The 19,714-nt window shown below is 39.2% G+C and overlaps 1 long non-coding RNA gene across 2 annotated transcripts in view; it reads right to left on the reverse strand.

Annotated features, from left to right (window-relative positions):
- LOC112531816 overlaps positions 1 to 19,714 on the reverse strand; it is a 47,761-nt gene that overhangs the window by 20,556 nt on the left and 7,491 nt on the right. The window contains exon 1 of one of the 2 annotated variants that reach the window (XR_003073816.3): positions 8 to 369. The exons of the other annotated variant lie outside the window; for it this stretch is intronic. This is a non-coding gene — a long non-coding RNA (uncharacterized LOC112531816). Of the gene's footprint in view, positions 1 to 7; positions 370 to 19,714 lie in introns of those variants that run through there. 2 annotated transcript variants of the gene reach the window in all.

Genomic DNA, 19,714 nt, shown 5'->3' on the forward strand with positions numbered 1-19,714 from the left:
TACTTACCATTCTTTGTCATTCCTCTATGCTGAACTCAACTGTTCAGGAGTATATAAATGCAGTAGGACTCAATATTAACTAGCATCAGACATATTTGCTCTTCAAGACAAATTTTCACTTAAGTTACACTTAAGTTACAATCTTTGCCTTAATTTTCAGATCATTCCTCTTGGTCTCTCCAGAGGTTCTGTTTTCTTCCTGAAATATCTGGAAACCTTGAAACAGAGTACCAAGGATGAGCCTGATTCTCAGGGAAGACTGAACTCTTCCTTTGTGCAGCAGGAGCTGTGAATCATACAGCTACTCTGGCAACAGACTCAGAATTGCTCTGTATCAGCTGATGTCTGTGCTTGCTTAAGCACTCCTCTGCTGTTTCGGTGCAAAACAAAGCAAGTGAGCCTCAGTACAGAGTGGGAGGAGATAGCTATGTATAGTGACTCATTCAAAACACACAGAAAATTTCAGTAAAATTCTAGAACAAATGAGAAGCCAGTTTTATTAGGAAAAAGTTCTTTACTGAAAGGGCTGTTAAGCACTGGAATAGTCTCCCCAGGGAGGTGGCTGAGTCACCATCCCTGAATGTGGTTTAAAAACCGTTTGGATGCAGTGCTCAGGGACATGATTCATCAGAGGATTGTTAGGGTAGTATGGTTAGGTTGAGGTTGGACACAATGATCTTTAAGGTCTTTTCCAACCTGAGCAATTCTATGATTTTACAGACATCTAATTCAATAAAAGAAAGTCTGAAACTTTACCACAGAAAATCTGTTTTCCTCTACACATTCCAAGTAATTAGAAAGTAGCATCTACTCTCCTATAGAAATTGAAATACTCTGTATGATTCATGATTATAGGATAGTCAATCAGCCTTACAGATTCTGGCCTATGTTATTTAAACAAAGCAATCTCTCAAACATTAAACGCTCATTTTTTCTTCTTCCAGATGAATGCTGCAGCAGTTAGTCTACCAGATGAGCCTTACTATCAATGTTTTGAGGAGTCATGCACCCCAAGCCAGTATGGTCCTTCTTTCACCTTTTCAACTAGCTAGCCCACTCCACAGAGCAGGTAGAATACTACTCAGTCCAAACAAACAGGGATTATAACAAAGTATCCTACCACCCTACTCCTACACGCTGTGGTCTAGTGGGCTTAATCAGCATGATTACTGATTCTGGTGTCAGATCCCCTGGGAAGGCCTTGTGATTTGCTACCACATAGTCTCCCAGCCTCAGATTTTTTACTTAAATGAGGAAAAAAAAGGGAATCCTTATTGCACTTACAGTATCTTCTGAATGTTTTGTAGTGAACAGAATATTAGGGAAATAACATTAGTATGAAAAGAAGAACTAAAAAAAAATATATCTATCCTATTTCTTTTCCTCTCAAAATGCCACTGTGCTTATACTACAGAAATCACTTCTAAGACTTCTTCACTGTAACCAACAACTACCAACTCCAACAGAGTACAGCCTTCCCAGACTGTTCTTGCTTTAGAGGAATACCAACACAGAGCTCCAGTAAAATGGTTTCTGCATCAAGCCAGCTGATAGGATGTTAAAAAGAGAGATTAAAATAAAGACAATCCGAGTGATATCATTTTCTTAACGAGCATTTAAAAATATAATCAAGTACGTGAGTATGCTTACGTTTCCAGACATAGTAGTTTGGAAATTGTAAGAGTAAGAGATTGTCTGTTCCAAAACCATATTTTTTTGCTTTCATTTACTTATGTCCTTCTCATGAAAATGTGTTAAAAACATCAACCTTCTTTCTTCTCCAAGTTATGCTCCCAGACAGCCCATCCAGACTTCAGAGTAAATTCATTTAAATCTCTACCCACAGTAACCTTTAATTTTAGCCAGTTAAGCACAAAACACCATATTTGCTCTTCTGCAGCCACAGAATACACAGTAGCACTGTATATACACTCTTGCTTTTAAGTAATCCAACCCTACATGAGCAAACACCAAAACTCAGACTTCCTGTTCTTAAATAGGTGGGATCTCTTGAAGCACAAGCAGATTGCATACATACATACCTGCAACTGCAAACACCATGTAGGTACAGCTGCTTGTACATTTAGCTACATTTTGTCCTTTTACAAATCTATCTTTCAGTCTCTGCAGGAGAATTACACTGGGTAGAGATTGCATCTTCTCACTGTGTGTACCCATTTTTCGAAGAACATTCAGCATCATCTTTTCTAAATTAACTCACTGAAGTTCTTCCTACTTCTGTATGCACCTCAAAGTCAGTACAACTACAGGTGAGGACAGTACAGCTTGTTTATTTAAATGTATAAATTCTGACACATCACTGCACTGCCTCAATTTCAGTTGGTGAGCCAAATTACTTTCTCCATAAAATCTAGTCCTACTGAAGACAATTAAGCGCATCTGTGCAGCTTCATAGTAAAAAAACAACAACAACAAAAACCAAGGTTATTCCACCCTGTTACACTTACACACACATAAAGTCAACAACTGAAGTCCATGATATGTCTCTTACAGATATAAACCAATCAGATTTTTTTAAAGCTTTATTCTATGCTCTATTTCAAACAAATTATACTAAAAGAAGTTATTCTGTCCCTTTTGTGCTGGCATCGGACATAACACAAGTCATAGGAGCTGTAAACACCCGCCTGGATGCAAAACTAAGACCATAAACCATTATAATGTTTTAACAACACTCCAATAGCATTCCTTCCAGCAGGAATTTTCACCTGCTCAGCACCCACAACAGGTACTCAAAGCATCAGAAGTCCCATTTCAAGAACACAGTGTGCCTCTGATTTTCTTTTATCTCTGTCTATCACCAACCAAGGGCTATAGGCAGCTGATTTCTAGAAATATAAGAGAGTGTAGTATACAGAATAAATAAGCATGGATGACACTACACATATCACAGATGAGGCTTGCATTTGTATAATTAGGGCTGCATATCTGCATATGTGGAAGACGTGGGATAATGAAATGATTTTGCCAGTGGAAATTTCTGATGTTGGCAACAGTACAGAAATTAGTGCTTCAGTTTGACCTCTGGGTTCCAAATGGAGTTCTCTGAATGAACAATTTACATATTCTTTCTCTTCCTACTTTTAAACTGAGTACATTGTCTAAAATCACACACAAAAAGGAATCCTGAATTATTATTTCTATTTGCATTGTAAAACTCCAAGGCAAACCCCTCTGCATAAACTACAGTAGTGCAGATTTCCTGAATTTCAGGCTATCACTCCATTCATTAGTTAATATTTTCTCTAAAAAAATATTGCTACAACAGCTTATATTTACTCAAAACTACTTCCCTAAACGCAGAAGACAGAAACAAAGATGTACACAAAATATTTATAGTAAAAGGTGCAGTGAAGGGAGGGAGGAAAAGGAGGCCATGAAGCATGTGCATTTTCAGGGGCTTTCTAACAAGACTTGTTGATATTATTATCAGTTGAAAAGGTTAAAAAAAAAGTGTTATAACATTATAAAACTTTTGCTGGAAGTGAAGAAAACAACATGATGGCCTTGAAAGAAAACCCACATTTTCAAGGGTTTATTGTAACAAAATAGCGAGTGGAAAACAACCACATTGTGTTGCTCTATTAATAGCTCAAATTACACAGTAATGACTAGACTCAGTAATTCGATAGTTGTACTGTGAGGGGTGTAATAAATTGTTTACAAAGGAGATGAAAATGAAGGGATTATGAAGGATACAAGATATCTTAATATGTCTGAGGGGAGTGCTTCCTGACAGATATATGGCTACCATTATTGGTTTAATTACCTCTGGTAATAGTTGGGTGAAAGAATAAACTTCCTGAGGAAAGAGTGGTTTACAACTCTCTAAAATGCTCCCCAGGAGCTGAACTAAAATCTCCCCGTGATAATGGTCTTGTCCATACATAGCATGTTATTAAGAACTGTGCCTATTTTTTGCTCATTGTTCTCCAACCAGATGTCTTCTCTCAAAGAGAGCATCCCAAGGAAAAGCTGGTGAAATAAGGATATCAACAAGCTAGCCGTTGTTAACCTGTTATAGACAAGTACAGACTGAGGCTACCAGCAACACTGCCAACCTACATCAGTCTCTGTGATGTATTCCTCAGTGCTTTTCTCCTTCCCATTGCTCTCCATACCCTCTACTTCTAAGTAAACTTAATTTCAAGCATCTGCATCAAAGAACACGGATGTCATAAGACTAGGGATATAAGCAGGTTACTCAAAGTAGCTAAGCTGTTTTGCAGTACTGATTGATGCCAGCAATTCTATATGCTGCATTAAAACTGGAAATGTCTGAGGAAGGAAACCTCTAGTAAACCAGAGTAGGTGGAACACAGTCTTCAGCTGTACTTCATATGGTCTACAAACAAGAGGTCAAAGTTTCGAGGCAACCTTCACACCAGAATCTCCACCCACCTGAAAGACATTCTTGGAAAATTACACAGTGGTATGCTATTAGCATGTCACCTAACTGCTTTGACTTTTCTTCTATTATGCTACTGGAAATCATCATTAAGTTACACTGCTGTAAGACTGAAGCTATAATTGCCAGCATGAAAACTGACAGAATGTATTATTTTGCTCTGTTGTATTTAGTTTGCCAGGAAAATTAATGCAAAAAAAGAGTATCCTATGTGCTGTGCCAAGACTCTTCTTGGTTAGACAAAGTGCTCTTCTCTTCTGCCTTAGTTCATTTCCCAGTACAGGGAAAATGAGGACTTTACCTCTCTGCATTCCAGCTGGCAGGGCTACCCAGATGCTCTATCTTAAAGATCAAAAAGTGTGACCAATCCTGCTTAGAGAGCCTGGCTAGCCATAAGTATTCACAGAAGCCTCATTTCTCATAAACTGCATCATTTTGTACATCTAATTTAAGAATCCCTGGAAGACTTTTTTTTTTTTTTTTTCAAGAAAGCCAATTGGTTCTAAGCCCTCTCTCTCCTACAATATAGAATTATACAATCTTTTGAGTTGGAAGGGACCTTTAAAGGTCATCTAGTCCAATTCCCCTGCAGTGAACAGGGACACCTACAGCTAGATCAGGTAGCTCAGAGCCTGGCAAAACATGAGCTTGAATGTCTCCAGGGATGGGTATTTACCATATCTCTGGGCAATCTGTTTCCTCTTGAGTTTTACTAAAAAACTTCTTCCTTACATCCAATATAAATCTCTCCTCTTTTAGTATGAAAACATTTGCCCTCGTCCTGTCACAGCAGACCTCACTAAAGAATCTGTCCCCTTCCTTCTTACAGGCCCCCTTTAGATACTGAAAGGCTGCTATCAGGTCTACCTGGAGCCTTCTCCAGGATAAACAGCCCAGCCTTGACCCAGGTGCAAGAATATCATTGATATCATAGAATCATAGAATGGCCTGGATTGAAAAGGACCTCAAAGATCACATAGTTTCAACCTCCCTGCCTTGGGCAGGATCACCAACCACTAGACCAGGATGCCCAGAACCACAACCAGCTTTGCCTTGAATGCCTACAGGGATGGAGCATCCACCACCTCTCTGACAATTTGTTCCAGTGCATCACCACGCTCTGAGTGCAAAAGATCTTGCATTTGGATTTGTTGAACCTCATGAGGTTCACCTGGTCCCACTGCTCAAGCCTGTCTAAGTTCCTCTGAGTGGCACCCCATCCCTCTGATGTATCACCCACACCCCACAGCTTGGTGTCATCAGCAAACTTGCTGAGGGTGCACGTGACTACTGTCAATGTCATTGATGAAGATATGAAAGAGTATTGGCCCCAGCACTGACCCCTCAGGTACACCACTTGTCACTATCTCCATCTGGACATGGAGACATTGTACACAGTCAGTCTCATAACCAACTCATCTATCAAACAGTTCACCCGTCAAATCCATATATTTCCAGTCTGAGAAGAGAGATGTTATGGGGGACCATGTCAAAGGCTTCACTAAATTCCAGATAAATGACATCACTGGTTCTTGCCTTATCCACTGGTGCAGTTATACAGCCTACCCTTGGTAAATCCTCCCTCTCTTCCGCATGACTTAACATAGCTCACAGGAAGATCTGCTCCATGATTTTCCCTGGCACTGAGATGAGGCTGATGGGACACAGTTCCCTAGGTCATACTTTCTACCTTTCTCAAAAATGGAAGATATATTGCCTTTTTTCCAGTCACCAGGGACTTCATCTGACTGCCATGAGTCTTTAAATATAATTGAAAGCATCTTGGTGACTATGTCAGCCAATTCTCTCAGGACTCTGAGATGCAGCTCATTGGGACCCACAGACTTATGGATGTTCAGGTTCCTCAGGTGGTTGCAAACTTGGTCTTCACTTACAGCAGGAAAGGCATTGCTCCCCTAGATCTTCCTTTAGGCTTTTTGGAATGAAGTAGTGACTGCATTCCTGAGAGAAAAGCTAAGTTACTGTACCAGGAAAGTAAAACACGCATAAATGCACACAGTGAAAAGGAAAGGAGGAAGGTTAAATTCTGTCTAAAGGAATTTGCATTAAAAGATCAGAGGCCAAATGCATCATTTATGTCACTACTTCCTTAAATAACTCTATCAGTTGTTGGAATCTCTATCATATAACTTTAAAATAGCTCTCTACTACTTTTCCTCATGCCATTCCCTCAAATACGTCCTTTTGTGAACACGTATCTGCATGTGAGGGAAGAAACTATTGAATTACACTTTAAGGTCCTCACCATACTGACAGGTTAGGAGCAAGCTAACATCTAACCACCTTGACATGCTAAACTATTAAAATCATGCCTGCAGACAAATTTTTCCATATTTCCTATGCTCAAAGTGCAAAATCCCTTTTGAATGAATATTGAAATAGGCTTACTGTGAAAGTGGCATAAGTTCCAACTGCCACTAATGGAAGTGACAGTTTCAGTGTTCATCAGACAAATTCACAGGTTCCAAATACATAATTAAGAATAGATAGCTGCAGAGGCAAAAATGACTTAAAAAGCGGCAGATTGATTACCATTATCTACTTCACTGCAAGTGAAATAAGAACAGCATTGGATTGTATCTAGCAATTCTTCCTCTGTAAAATGATAGCTTTTATTGCCCTGTCTATAGTGCACTTTTCTGCACTAGGCTGACAAGTCTTTTTCTCTGTAGCTCAGGTTGAAAACCCCATTATTTCTCATCTTCATACCAAAACAATGCTGCAGTATCTCAGACAATACTGCATGCAAGCTACTATCTATTAGAGTCAGAAAGTCTTCTGCATTTCTCTTTTAAATTGCTTGTGAGACAGGAGGTGATTTCAGATGGCATCTACAACTCTCAAGCAATGGAGTCTTCCATGAGAATATCATCCTGTAGCATCTGAGATAGGGCAGGTAGAAAATATTTTAATGCCTGGGACTGGATTCTCACTGAGAATAATGATACACCGTGACTTTGGAGATAGCAAGACTATATATATATATATATGTATAATATATATATACACACAAACAAATATATATACACACACCTTTAATACACCAAAATAAAATAAAATTCCATTTTCTTGTTTTTCCTGCAACCTCTTGATCTGATTGGCAGAGCCTGCTGCTTTAATCTTTCAGAGCTCTAACATACCCCATCAACCCTCTTGCTCCTTCCTGTTCCCCAATGCTTTCTCTGTCCTGACTTCCCTTTTTAGCCTAGACTCTGTCTTAAACCTTCTATATAGTGGTACAGAAATTATGCAAAATTTAATTTTAATGGATAGCCTTTGACAAATTCACCAGTCATCTTAGAGTTAGCAAGTTTTATTCACTAAAAGAAGTGAATATCCTCTTTATTTTTCCTTCTTATTCCTCTTTTACTATTCATCCTCTGAAGATCACCTTTAACATGAACTATCAACTTGACAAATGCTCTTAAAATTCCCCATGCTTAGGGATTTCACCGCTCTTACAGAAAGTGAGAACTTTCCATCAGAAAAGCTTCAGTGTATATATCTATAGAGAGATTGTATACATATAGATAGATATAAGACTTTAAGATGAGAGAAATAGAATGCTGCTTTCTAATCAGTAGTCTTTATTACAAAAGACCCATCTGCAAGGGTCCATAGAATCACCACTGCAGCTCAGCAGAAAACAGAGTTCAAAAGAACATTTTTTACGTCAGCTATCCACTTAAGCAGTCAGCTGTGAAACCATTGCAGTAGCAGGCTAGCTTCTGTGGATTGCATTCCCAGTGATTCCTTCTTTTTAATTGTGTAGCTTTAATCACTTCAGCTCAGCCCCGGTAGTTAATCAGAAGAATCCTATACCAAATGAAAACCTCCTAAGTACAACTCACGAGGCAATGACTCAGCACCATCTGTGGCAGAAACCTGCCAGTGAGAGCACACCCCGGCAAAAATTACTGACAGGAGGGGTGTTCAGGAAGATGTAAGGCGAGGCCTAACAGCAGAAAGGCCACTACGGTGCAGATGCAGGGCACTGCTGTGGCTATTTTTACTGTATATGTGTGGAATGGGATCTTCAGTACTGGAAATGTCATCTGTAACACAGCTTAAAGTCTCTTTGACACAATTCATAGGCTTTGGTCTGCAATTCATACGAGAAGTTGCATTATTTTCTAAAGAACTATGCAAATGAAGTGAGCTATTAATACTGAGAAGTTAATTAATCCAAGTGCTGCCTATATTGTGGAGTCCTTCTATTCAGTGTTCAAGATTTAAATTCCAAAACGCAGAAGGATAAGGAATGTACAGGAACAGTTTAAATTCACATTTTCAATCCTTGCTCTCAGTCAGCTACATGTGACATTTCCTCCTGTGCTCAAGGACCTGGTCCCCAATTTCATTATGCCTTGATTCTTCAAAAAACTGAAATTCTTCCTAAAAATGATGCCAGGATTAAAGAAGTAAACCATTCCAACTGCATAAAAAATTTGATCCAGCCCTAAAATTCATTCCCTCTCCAATTCTTGGAGACTCTCTGTAGGACAGCACAAATTTGCCATTTCGCAAAGCAGACTTGGGCTAGGGTTCAGATCACAGCAAGTTCAGTTCTAGGCAATCTACTCACCTGAAAACAGAATGGGGGAGATGCTAGCACATATCAGTTGTATATTCACTTGGAGATTTATTCAATGTAAATAAACAAGGTTAAAAATATGCTATAGTTGATGCCCGTGAATCACTGAACTATGTCCAATTTAATAAAACTTCCTCTCAAAAAGAACTCAGTGAACTGTATAGCTTGTATGTTGGCATAAATATTCATGATTTTTTAAGAAAGCTAACAGGATCAATAAGAGCACAACCTAAAAGGCTACATCACTCTTAGTAAGGGTCCAATTCTGTTGCAAGTCATGTCAAAAAAGAGTTTATCATTGCCTTTCAAAGAGTCAAGACAGGAGACAAATTACACAGAACTAGCCTGCAATCTGCAGTGTAGTCTGAAAGCAGCACTCGTGTCTTCAGAATTGCTTACAGTGCATCAGATCTAGTGAGATAAAGTATGTAGGTTGCTCCTAAAGTAATGCCTCCTATTTCTTTCCATGGAAACTACAAGAGATAAAAACAGTAACACTATGTAAAAGAGTGAATTCACAGCTACAAAACACTGTGTTTCAACATAGTCGCAGCTGTTTGCTATGCATTTTCACCAACAATGAACAAGAGCTTGCATGCCACACTCATGAAATACTGCACCAGTGGAAGTGACCTACTGTCACTGCTGCTGGAATACACCGCCCACTGACTCACTGTGCTCATATCCACTCTTTGGTCTCCATAAACATTCAGCAAGCATCAATGAGTGTCAACACAGAGTTTTTTCCACAGGGAGAAATTTAATGACACATCTTTGCTCCATGCACACTTTCACATCAGACACCATTTTGTCAGACTGCGCCTCTGCTGCCATCTGTCACATGGCAACAAAATGTAATGGAATGTTGGTGGGAAAGTTCAACCTCTACTGCCATACCACCGATATCCACCTCTGATATTGTGGGCTGACATAATAAAATAGGAGGCATTGCTTTCAGAGCAGTCCTTGTATCTTGCAGTCTCAAAACTGTAATAAAGATAATATTACAGAACTGCAAGGAAAAAAAAACAGAAGTATAGATTGCTCCTAAATGTTTATTTTAATCTGGGAGAAAAAAAAAAAAAAAAACTAATCTAACGTTCCCACAGTAATATTGCTGTTGGGTAACTGCTCCCTTCTCACTTAATTGGGTCCTTTAGGTTAAGTCACTGTAGACAGAGTTCTCTATCTGATGATTTAACTTTCTGTGAGGATATTCTGAACCTTACTCTGAAGCACTGCTGATAAAGGGCTCCTATACTTTTCTTTTTATCTGATCCTCTTTTCTTCCAGATTACAAGAGCTTTCTCTGGACCCTTGAGGAGGCTCCTTCTGCTGCAGCACCTGAAGAGGTCCCATTGGGCCACCATCCCTTTATCACTGAGTAAGTCAACGTTTGCTGCAGGCAACACAGTGTCAGTATCCAAGGTCTCCTAGATAACACCCCAGAGCAAGACCATAGAATCCCCAGGGGTTCCATTTCAAATCTCCTCAGTCTCAATGGTCATACCACACTGACCTGCAGGGCACCCACAAGAGGCCAGAGGAGGTGCAAAGCAGGGTAGGAATATCAAACAAAATGTGACACCTGAGCCAGAAGCAGGTTGTGGCAGAAGGAAGCTATGGTGTGTGAACACCTGTTGCCTCAGCAAAGGGATTGAGGGAGATGGGGCACTGTGAGGGCTGGAGGCCAGGAAAGAGGTGCTGTGCTGAAGTTGAGCCTGAGATCTGAATGGCAAGAAGAAAGAGCTCTTTTTCAGATAGCAGTGGGCAACTGGCTGCTAACAGGTCTAGCAAGTGCTTAGCCGTAAAGCAAACCCCCAGGGTGGAGGTGAGCGGCCAGTGGTGTTTTCCTGGCCCTGCTGCTGCTGCAGCCATCAGACTAGGAGAGGGGAGGAGAGTTGCCCAGGGGAGAGCATGAGAACCTCATCTGGAGAAACAGAGATTGGAAGCAACAGGCTTAAAAATAAAAATAAAATCAAGTAAGCTACCTGCTACAGTGCTTGATCAGACCTATGGAAGACTGCTTCCCAGGGTGTGATCCTGGGTCCTTTGTTAAAGTGAGATTACAGAAATGCTGGGCAAGTACAGCTGTTGTTGTACAGAAATGTTGGTGCAGTGATAAGACTGGGAAACCAATACTGCTGGGATACAGGTGATGGCTTTAAGAGGGCTTAGATCTGTATAGTATAGGAGCTGTACACCTTGGAAACACTGCATGATAGAATATAGAATGTACTTTGGGAGTAGCGATGGCCTGATCCTGTAAAGGAAACACCCCTTCACAGTGTCTAAGTGTGGAATTTGTAGTGCATGCGTAATAAATCTGATGTAGTGTTCTCAGATGCAAGTTTTTCAGGAAGGTCAGAAGTCTGTAATGGGAGTTCAGGCTATTACGAGGTCCAGCCTGTAGAAATAAGAGGTTGAGTTTACAATGGATGTGTGTTCAAACCCATGTTACCTTCCTGCTTCTGCATTTTTTTAATTAAGTAGCAAAGAGCATTGGAGTAGAAAAAGAGTAAGAAGCACAGGAGCAGCTGAAAGAAGTTATTATCCACTGAGCTCAGCATCCATTATCACCTGTTGCCTCACAGATGTGGTCAAGAGGGAACTGAGCATATATCAGGGTGAAAAGAAGGGGGAATTGATATTAAAGAGGTAAGAGGACAGGTGCTGGACTGAAGCTGAGACTTGAGAAGAGTGTTCTTCTGAACATTAGAGTCGTTTATCATCTTTTGTATACATTCAAATTAGTAACATCAGGTTTGCTAATGGACATTTAGTGAAATCCTGAGGTCAGAATTGTTTGCCCTACTACTTTTTGTTTTTCTTTCAAGTCTTTAGATTGAAACGCTAAGTTCTAAAATGGTATAGCACTATAATGTGATGGAAATAACAGCAGTAGTCACAGAGCAGCAAAGTCCTAGGCTGGAAGTGAGAATAAACAGCCATGGACACAGAAACACAGGGGGAAAAAAAGCTGCTTACCCTTAGAAGGCTTTACAGAGGTAGGGACCTTCACTGAGATGCTCTCACTTCTACTACCAACCTTTAAATGAAGTCTGGGAAAGGGTGGATCCCGGTTCCACCCCTTCCAGTCACTCAGGTACATTGCATGCAGCTGAGTTCCCCTGGGTTGGCTCCACCTTCCCACCAGGTGCTCAATCACTGTTTCAATCCATGACTTAGCATTTCTGTTACAAACGTAGTTTCATGTTTTGTTGTGTAGGGTTCATCATGATTTTTGAGTTGAATGGTCAAACAGTAGAACAGCCACAGAGACAGTATTTTGTACACCTCTACTGTCAAGGGCATGTTTTAAAGTTCTTTAGAAACTCAAAACATTTTGCAGTGTAATGGTTATCAAAATAATTTTTCTCCTTACACTTTCAGAAAATTAAATGTCCTGATTGTTCCTGAAGTTGGTTTTAGTTTGGTCATAACAAGGAAAGATGTTTTGCTTCTCATTTTAGAAAGTCAAGAATAATTGGAAGGAATATATATGAAAGCGTAAAGCTAGTCCCTGTCAGAGAAGTGCTAAAACAGTGGCGGGGTAAGGATGCTGGTTATGTAAATTAATTGAGACCATAAGAATGTTATCTCAATGCACTGAATGAATGTAAAAACAAAATAGGGAAATGAGCTACTAAAATATTTCCCATAGAAGTTATCTGCTGTATTAAAGCACAGGTGATAACAAGTGCTGTACTGAGGAGGGAAAAAAAAAGAAAAAAAAAAAATCACACACACACCCCAAGCCCAGGGCCTGTTATCTTTGGATTTACAGAGGCATGTAAACCTTACTGTGATTATCAGTAAAGTGGTTATAGTGTAAGAGACTATATCTCCTCTCTGAGTTGGTGCATAAAAAACAAAACCAGTAAGAAGTCAAACCTTTCTTGCTTAGACTAACAAAAAGATTCTGATTGCCATCAAGGGACATTTCAGCAAAACAGATTAGAACGCCCCCAGGCACAACTAGATGAAGATGCGCAGCCTTATATTCTGACCTGTTACTGAGATAATTTTTCAGTACTGGAACACAGTATTCAAGACCTAAGTTAATTAGTTTCCACTGAAAAAACCTACTTAACTGCATGAAAGCAGCAGCTTTCTAGGAGCCTCTAAGAGGAAGGGGTTTGAAAGCTAACTTGTTTGCTAAATTTTGGTCACCAAAAATAATTGGCCCTTTGGCCCAGTTTGTTAGTTTAGTTTTGATGGAGTTGCTGAAACATTCTCTGTCCTTCCTTATGCAAGCTACAAGACCAGTGAGGATTCATCCCTTTAAAAATCTACTCTTTTCATGTCCTTTCTAAGAGGCATATGAATATTATCTTGCTAATGGGTTTTAAATGCATCTCAGTAGGATATTAAATCTGGATTTGCATGGACAACTTTAGTGGTTTTGAAATGACAGTTAATCTCTAATAACCACTCAGAATTCACTCAGAGTTTGTGTACATGTACATGGATCCCAGCAGCACCTTAGACTTGTCTTACCTAATTGCACTTTTAAATTCTCTTGGGCTTTTTTTATTTTTTAATTGTCTTGTTTTGATTATTGACACAGATGCATATTGTTTTTCTCCTAACTTTTTTGGGGTTTGTGGTACGTAAGAGGTCATTCTTCCTGTTTCCTCACTGCCATGTGGCACCAGTGAGGCCACACCTCGAGTATTGTGTACAGTTTTGGGCCCCTCACTAGAAGACAGACATTGAGGCCCTGGAACATGTCCAGAGAAGGGCAATGAAACTGGGGAGGGGTCTGGAGCACAAGTCTTATGAGGAGCAGCTGAGGGAACTGGGATTGTTTAGTCTGGAGAAGAGGAGGCTCAGAGGAGATGTCATTGCACTCTACAACTTCCTGAAGGGAGGTTATGATGCAGAGGGGTTTGCCCTCTTCTCCCAGGCACAAACAGGACCCGAGGAAATGGCCACAAGTTGTACCAGAGGAGGTTTAGGTTAGACATAAGGAAAAACTTTTTCTCTTAGAGAGTGGTCAGGCACTGGAATGGCCTGCCCAGGGAGGTGATGGAGTCGCCATCCCTGGCAGTGTTTGGCAGGCATCTGGATGAGGAGCTACAAGATATGGTTTAGTAGCTTATGGTAGCAAGTGTAATGGGAGGACGGTTGGACTAGATGATCTTGTAGGTCCTTTCCAACCTTATGATTCTATGATTCTCTCCCCAGTCCCAATGATACTCTAACACCAATATGATGGGTCTCCCTCACATTTCTAAAGACGTTCTCATCAACATTTAACACTTCCAGGGTGAGCCATACTCTGCCATAATTCAATATTATATTGAGGCTTTGTGTGTACAAATGAGACAATTTCTGGATAAAGTTGGCAAAGACTTGAAAAAAAGTAATGATTCCTGGATGATCTCATATGTAAAAACAGGAAATCTCTGTAAGAGTCACTGTTTTTGAAAGATCCCAGCTAACACTTCAGAAGCCAATAACTGCTTTCAAAAGGTCATATACCTCTCCTCACATATTTTGGAGATATCACATCTCTAAAATATGTTCCTCTAAAGTTATCAGAACTAGTATCACTCATGCCTAAGTTAGATCTAAGAAGAGGACCGTTTCTAGAAATTTCTAGCAATAAGACCCTTTAGAACGATAACACAAATCTCACCAAAATTTCACCTAAGCATAACAGCAACATAAACGTTATGCTATGAAGTACCTGTTACAGTTGGTATTACAGCTGGAAAGATTATCATGGTGAGAATGGGAAAAGAAACAAACAGGGAAAGAATGCTCAGCTGTATCCGAAGATCTAGGTTAACAGGAAGGACTCCACAGCAGAAAGATCTCCAGAAAAAAAACCTTCCCGCCCCCCCCGACAATCACCCCTTAAATGGGATCTAGGAGGTCACATAGGTGAATCGCCTTCACCTGTGCTCCCACAGCTGACTCAGTCCTTTCCTTAGGTGATCAATCAGGGGTTCAGGCCATGACTGAACAGTTCCCATACAAATACGAATCTGAGAGCAAAGACAATTACTCTTCTTCAGTTTATCTTTTCTATAGGGCTTGCTGTGATGCTCTAATCTGTGTTCCTTTGTAGTAATCTGCAGTAACAGAATTTTTGGAATATGTTCTAAAAAAAAAATTCAGATAGTTTATGCTGCGTTTCTAGATTCTAAACTGAACTGTCTACTGACCCCAAGTCTGGCAAATAAATGGGATATGGATGTTTTATCATCCATCATTATAGAATGCTCCACATTTAAAATTTTTCACGTTAACATGAGCTCCCTTACATTTTTTTTGAACCAACATCAAATATAGCTGAGAAGTTTGGATCTGTATCGCAGAAAATTTTCCACAGCTTGAGTATAAGACTTAATGCGGCAGGAACTTCAGTCCCACAAACTCCCTAGGTGGGATTACCCTGAAAATATTATTTGTGGACACCGAAGAAGTACCAGGGAATTTGGTCAGACATGATAGAAGGACACAATCTTATGAATATCAGTTAAAAGCCTTGTAAGAATTCTGGGCCTAGATAATTTTTTTAAATTATTTAATTTAATTTATTTAATTTTTTTTATTATCATTTTTATATTATGGCCCTTATGATTTCATTAATAATTTTGCTATTTTGCCAAGCAAGTGTTGTATTGTTTTCTGAAGAAAATAGATGTCGCTGCAAATGGAGAAATACGTAACAGATGGAGCTTGCAAAAATTCTTTACAAAGGATGAGCTGTGAAAAGTTGACAGCTACAATAGAGAAACTTAACAACAGACAGGTTATGGATCTTCGTGACCTAAAGTCACAAAGAATTTCCCAATCTTTCTCCAGAGCACAGTCAAACAGGAGCAACAACTCCCCAGAATTCTAATGGGAAAGCACTGTGTCATTCTCATGAAATGTATTATTTAATCTCCATTCAAAAACATATTAAACTCAGTTTCAAGACAGTTATTCTTTGTTCATACCACTCCCACTATAAAACTATTCCCAAGTCTAATATACTTTATCAATTATTTTGATAGCAAGCTTATTCCTAATACTCTTGTGCACACATCAACTTCTAGATTACCCATCACTCATGAAGAGATGGCATCTTTTCTGCATGGATTCCCAAGGAAGCAGTCAAGCATGGACTTGTCCTTTTTTTGGCTGCTGTACTGGGGGAAGAGGAGACCACCTGAGAGGGCTACCATAGGCCTTGGTTCCTGGAGGCAGGGGTAACTCAGCCTGAAGACGAGAAGTCTACCCAACAGGTACTGGTGCACAAAGACAGATCCTCCATGGTGGTGCACAAAGAACAGCAGCAAATCAATCAAAGAAATAAGATAGTACAGGAAAGATACTAATGTGTGTAGTTTGGGCCCTTCCCAGAGCATTTAAGACAGTGGAACATGGCATAGAAGTATATGCTGATGGCAATCCTGTGGTCAGCATTAAGGAGTGAAGGCTCAGGAGTGGGCCTGATTGCTGACTACAGCTGCCTTCTTTGGAGAGTGCAGAGAAGGCAAAGCCTGAGTCTTCTCACAGGTGTTCCCACACTTACCATCAACCAGGGTGATTGTTACATGCCAAATCCTCTGTGGACAGTAAATCCATCTTTTCTTACCCCTCATTTTCCTAAACAGATTTTTTTATAAGTCAAATAGTCCATTCTTCTGACTGGCCTATCTTTTCTTTAGTGTTGTGGTAACTTGTTCACAATAAGCATTGCCTGAGTGCAGGAAATAAAGCTAATGTGTACTGTATTATAAGGGTCATTGATGTTGTGTGTGATAAGTGGAAATATATTTTCAGGTGCAACTTAAAATTGCATTCAGGAGCCAGAATCATATCTAATGAGTATACTCAAGCCTTTCTACTTCTGTATAGCTTCTATTTAATAAAACCCTACTGTGGCAGAAATTTTTGTTCGTGACCTTGTATTACATCTCCTTTTTATCATTTTAAGTTCTTCTAGGTCATCTTAGCTGTTCTCTGTATTAAGCTCCTCTATTGAGAGTAACTTCTAATTTGATTTCTGTCCATTAAATATACATATAATGCATATGCTACATACTTGAAATGAAGATCAGTCCCAGAATTAATCCTTGAAGATCTTCTTTAGAGCTCAGGGAAACATTATATCTTGGAAGTAGAATATGATTATTTGTATAATACAAAGCACTATCAGGAGTGCTTATGATGCTCTCGGGGGAGCAGGAGGGAAGGAGGGGAGATGGCCTTTTTCACATTAAATTTAGTACCTGCCAGTTGTTATCAATAGGAAATTGATACACAGTACAATGCACCATCCTAAAAGATGTCCTCACTATCATTGCAGAGACAAGCTCACGTCAGAAGCTGTCTAGCTCTGTTACCTCATACTCCATGCAGATCTGTTAGGTTTAAGTGGAATGGTTCACATAGACAGCTTTAAAGCTTCTAGATGCCAAATGCCTTCCTCATCATAGACAGGACAGTCTTCAGTCACTTTGTACAGTAATAAGCATGTGCTTCTTCCCTTGACTGGTTGGAAAAAATAAGTTTGTAGTACAAACACCTTGAATTTCTTGATCTTTTCTATATGGGAGAATTCAGCAAAAAGTTCACACAGAAGCACCCAATGGCAACATACCTGAAGCTTTCTTTAGTTTAAATTTTCACTCCCTGCATGAGGTACTGAAAATCTTACCTCTTAATCAGTTTATTTTGATAAATCAGTATAATCTAAATGGACTCAAAATATATTGACTAAGGTTAAAAGGATAAAGTAGCATATGTTGCTAACAATACCTTCTTATTAGTCAAAGATTCTTATTTGTTAGTTGAGAAAATTCTCTTTATTGTTGAGCTGCTAGAGTACAAAGCAGATGGCTGTTTTAATCCCAGAATTCCCAGCAGGAAATGTGAACAGATGTCCGTAAACAGGAATAGAAAAAAAAAAAAGTATTTCTGCAAGTCCATTCTCTGGAAACAGAGCTATTTATGAGATTTTATTAAAATCTGTCTGCTTCCAGAAGCCAGTAAGCCATTTTGTCTCTTCTTACCTTTTTCTATTCTTTCCCCACACACTGAAAAGTACACACCAGTAATTGGGTTTCAATAAATAAGACCAATTTTCAAATGTGTAGGAATAGTCCCAGTAGCCCACATGGCAACTTAATGTGTCTATCTTCCTCAAAATGATAGCTTCTTTTCCTGATTTGCAAACATTACAGACAACATCTGCCATTTACACAAAGGCTGTACTACAAAACAAGGCTCAACACAAAATTGAGTTTACTGCTGAAAATCTAACTGTTATAAAAGAACAGAAGTAGAAGTGGGCAAGGTCAAATGCTTGGCTGAGGTTTTGCTAACATAGCCCAAATGCAGTATCTTTTTTCAAAAATTCATTTTCATTCCTTGTTTTTCAGTGTTGTGTATCTGATACACCGAAGACTGCCTACTCTGAATAATGCAATTTGATCTCTAGCAATACATAAAATTTAATGCGTGGACACACAACAAAAGATTGACAGCTGCCTATGGGCACTATATAGAGTCCTGGATGTTCAGAGTATTGAGGGGATGGGGGAAGAAGAAAAAAGAAAAAACAGACTTTTTAATGTGACATCCCTTGGACATTACAGAATATAAAAACAGCTTAAAGTCAGTTCTTGTGCCCTTAAGGATTTGTCTCTGATTTTCTCCTACAGCTGACTTTCAGTCCTTGAAAAAAAAGCAAGCATGTATGAGCTCTCTCATGTTGTTGAGAAATAAAATAGCTTTATTACAGATAATGGAACATGGAGGAAACAACCTTATGTTCATATATAAGACAATGGATTTCCAGCCAATAGAATATGCTCTTGGGTTTGCTATTAACTCAGTACTCTGTAGTGGTCAGAAAAACATATTGAATGTGAGGTACTGTTAGGAAAAAATTAAATAGCAAAGTGTATACCCTCATTCTTGATATGCGTACAATCATAGCTGAACACCATATATATGAACTGGTCTTCCCATTCCCTCCAGAGAGAGTTTGCAAAATAACAACAAAAGGAGTTAAAAATGCAATGGCTTCTGAAAGAGAAACAGAGCAGATGAGGTCTTTTCAATTTGGAGAAGAGAAAACTGGGTAAGGACATGTTGGAGGTCTGTAAAATCTGTGTATAGTAATAGGGAGATATGTAGGAATTAATTGTCCACTGTGTCTTCCAATGCAAGGACTTCAGTTCACCAATAACGGCCTGGCTGCCTAGTTCTAAATAAATGCAGGGCCTGATTCATTACATAGCCTGTAGTTAAGCTATAAAGTTTACCACAATATGTGACAAGTGTTAAAATTTTATCCCAAATGTAAAAAACAAAAACAAAAACACTGGATATATTCATGCATAAATCCATTGAGACATTATATATGCATAGAACACCTAAGCTAAAATAGAGTGTTTGAAGGTTGAGAATACATATGAGTTTGTTCTGTTCTTGTTCTCTAACATTTCAGTGCTTTCAGTGAAGACACTGGATCAAACAGATCTTTGGTCCAGCTTGGTTTGGTTCTCTGTTGTTTTCTGCAGAGATCCATACCTTAGACAAAAATATACTGTCATCACAGTGGAACAGTACAAAAGATTAAGTACCTTTATTCTTTCATTCAGTGATGAACCACAGAGATTTCCTTTATGCTATTGAGAGGAAAAGAAAGAGAAAAAATA

The sequence above is a fragment of the Gallus gallus genome, chromosome 2, assembly GCF_016699485.2.
Source record: "Gallus gallus isolate bGalGal1 chromosome 2, bGalGal1.mat.broiler.GRCg7b, whole genome shotgun sequence".
Taxonomy (NCBI): domain Eukaryota; kingdom Metazoa; phylum Chordata; class Aves; order Galliformes; family Phasianidae; genus Gallus; species Gallus gallus.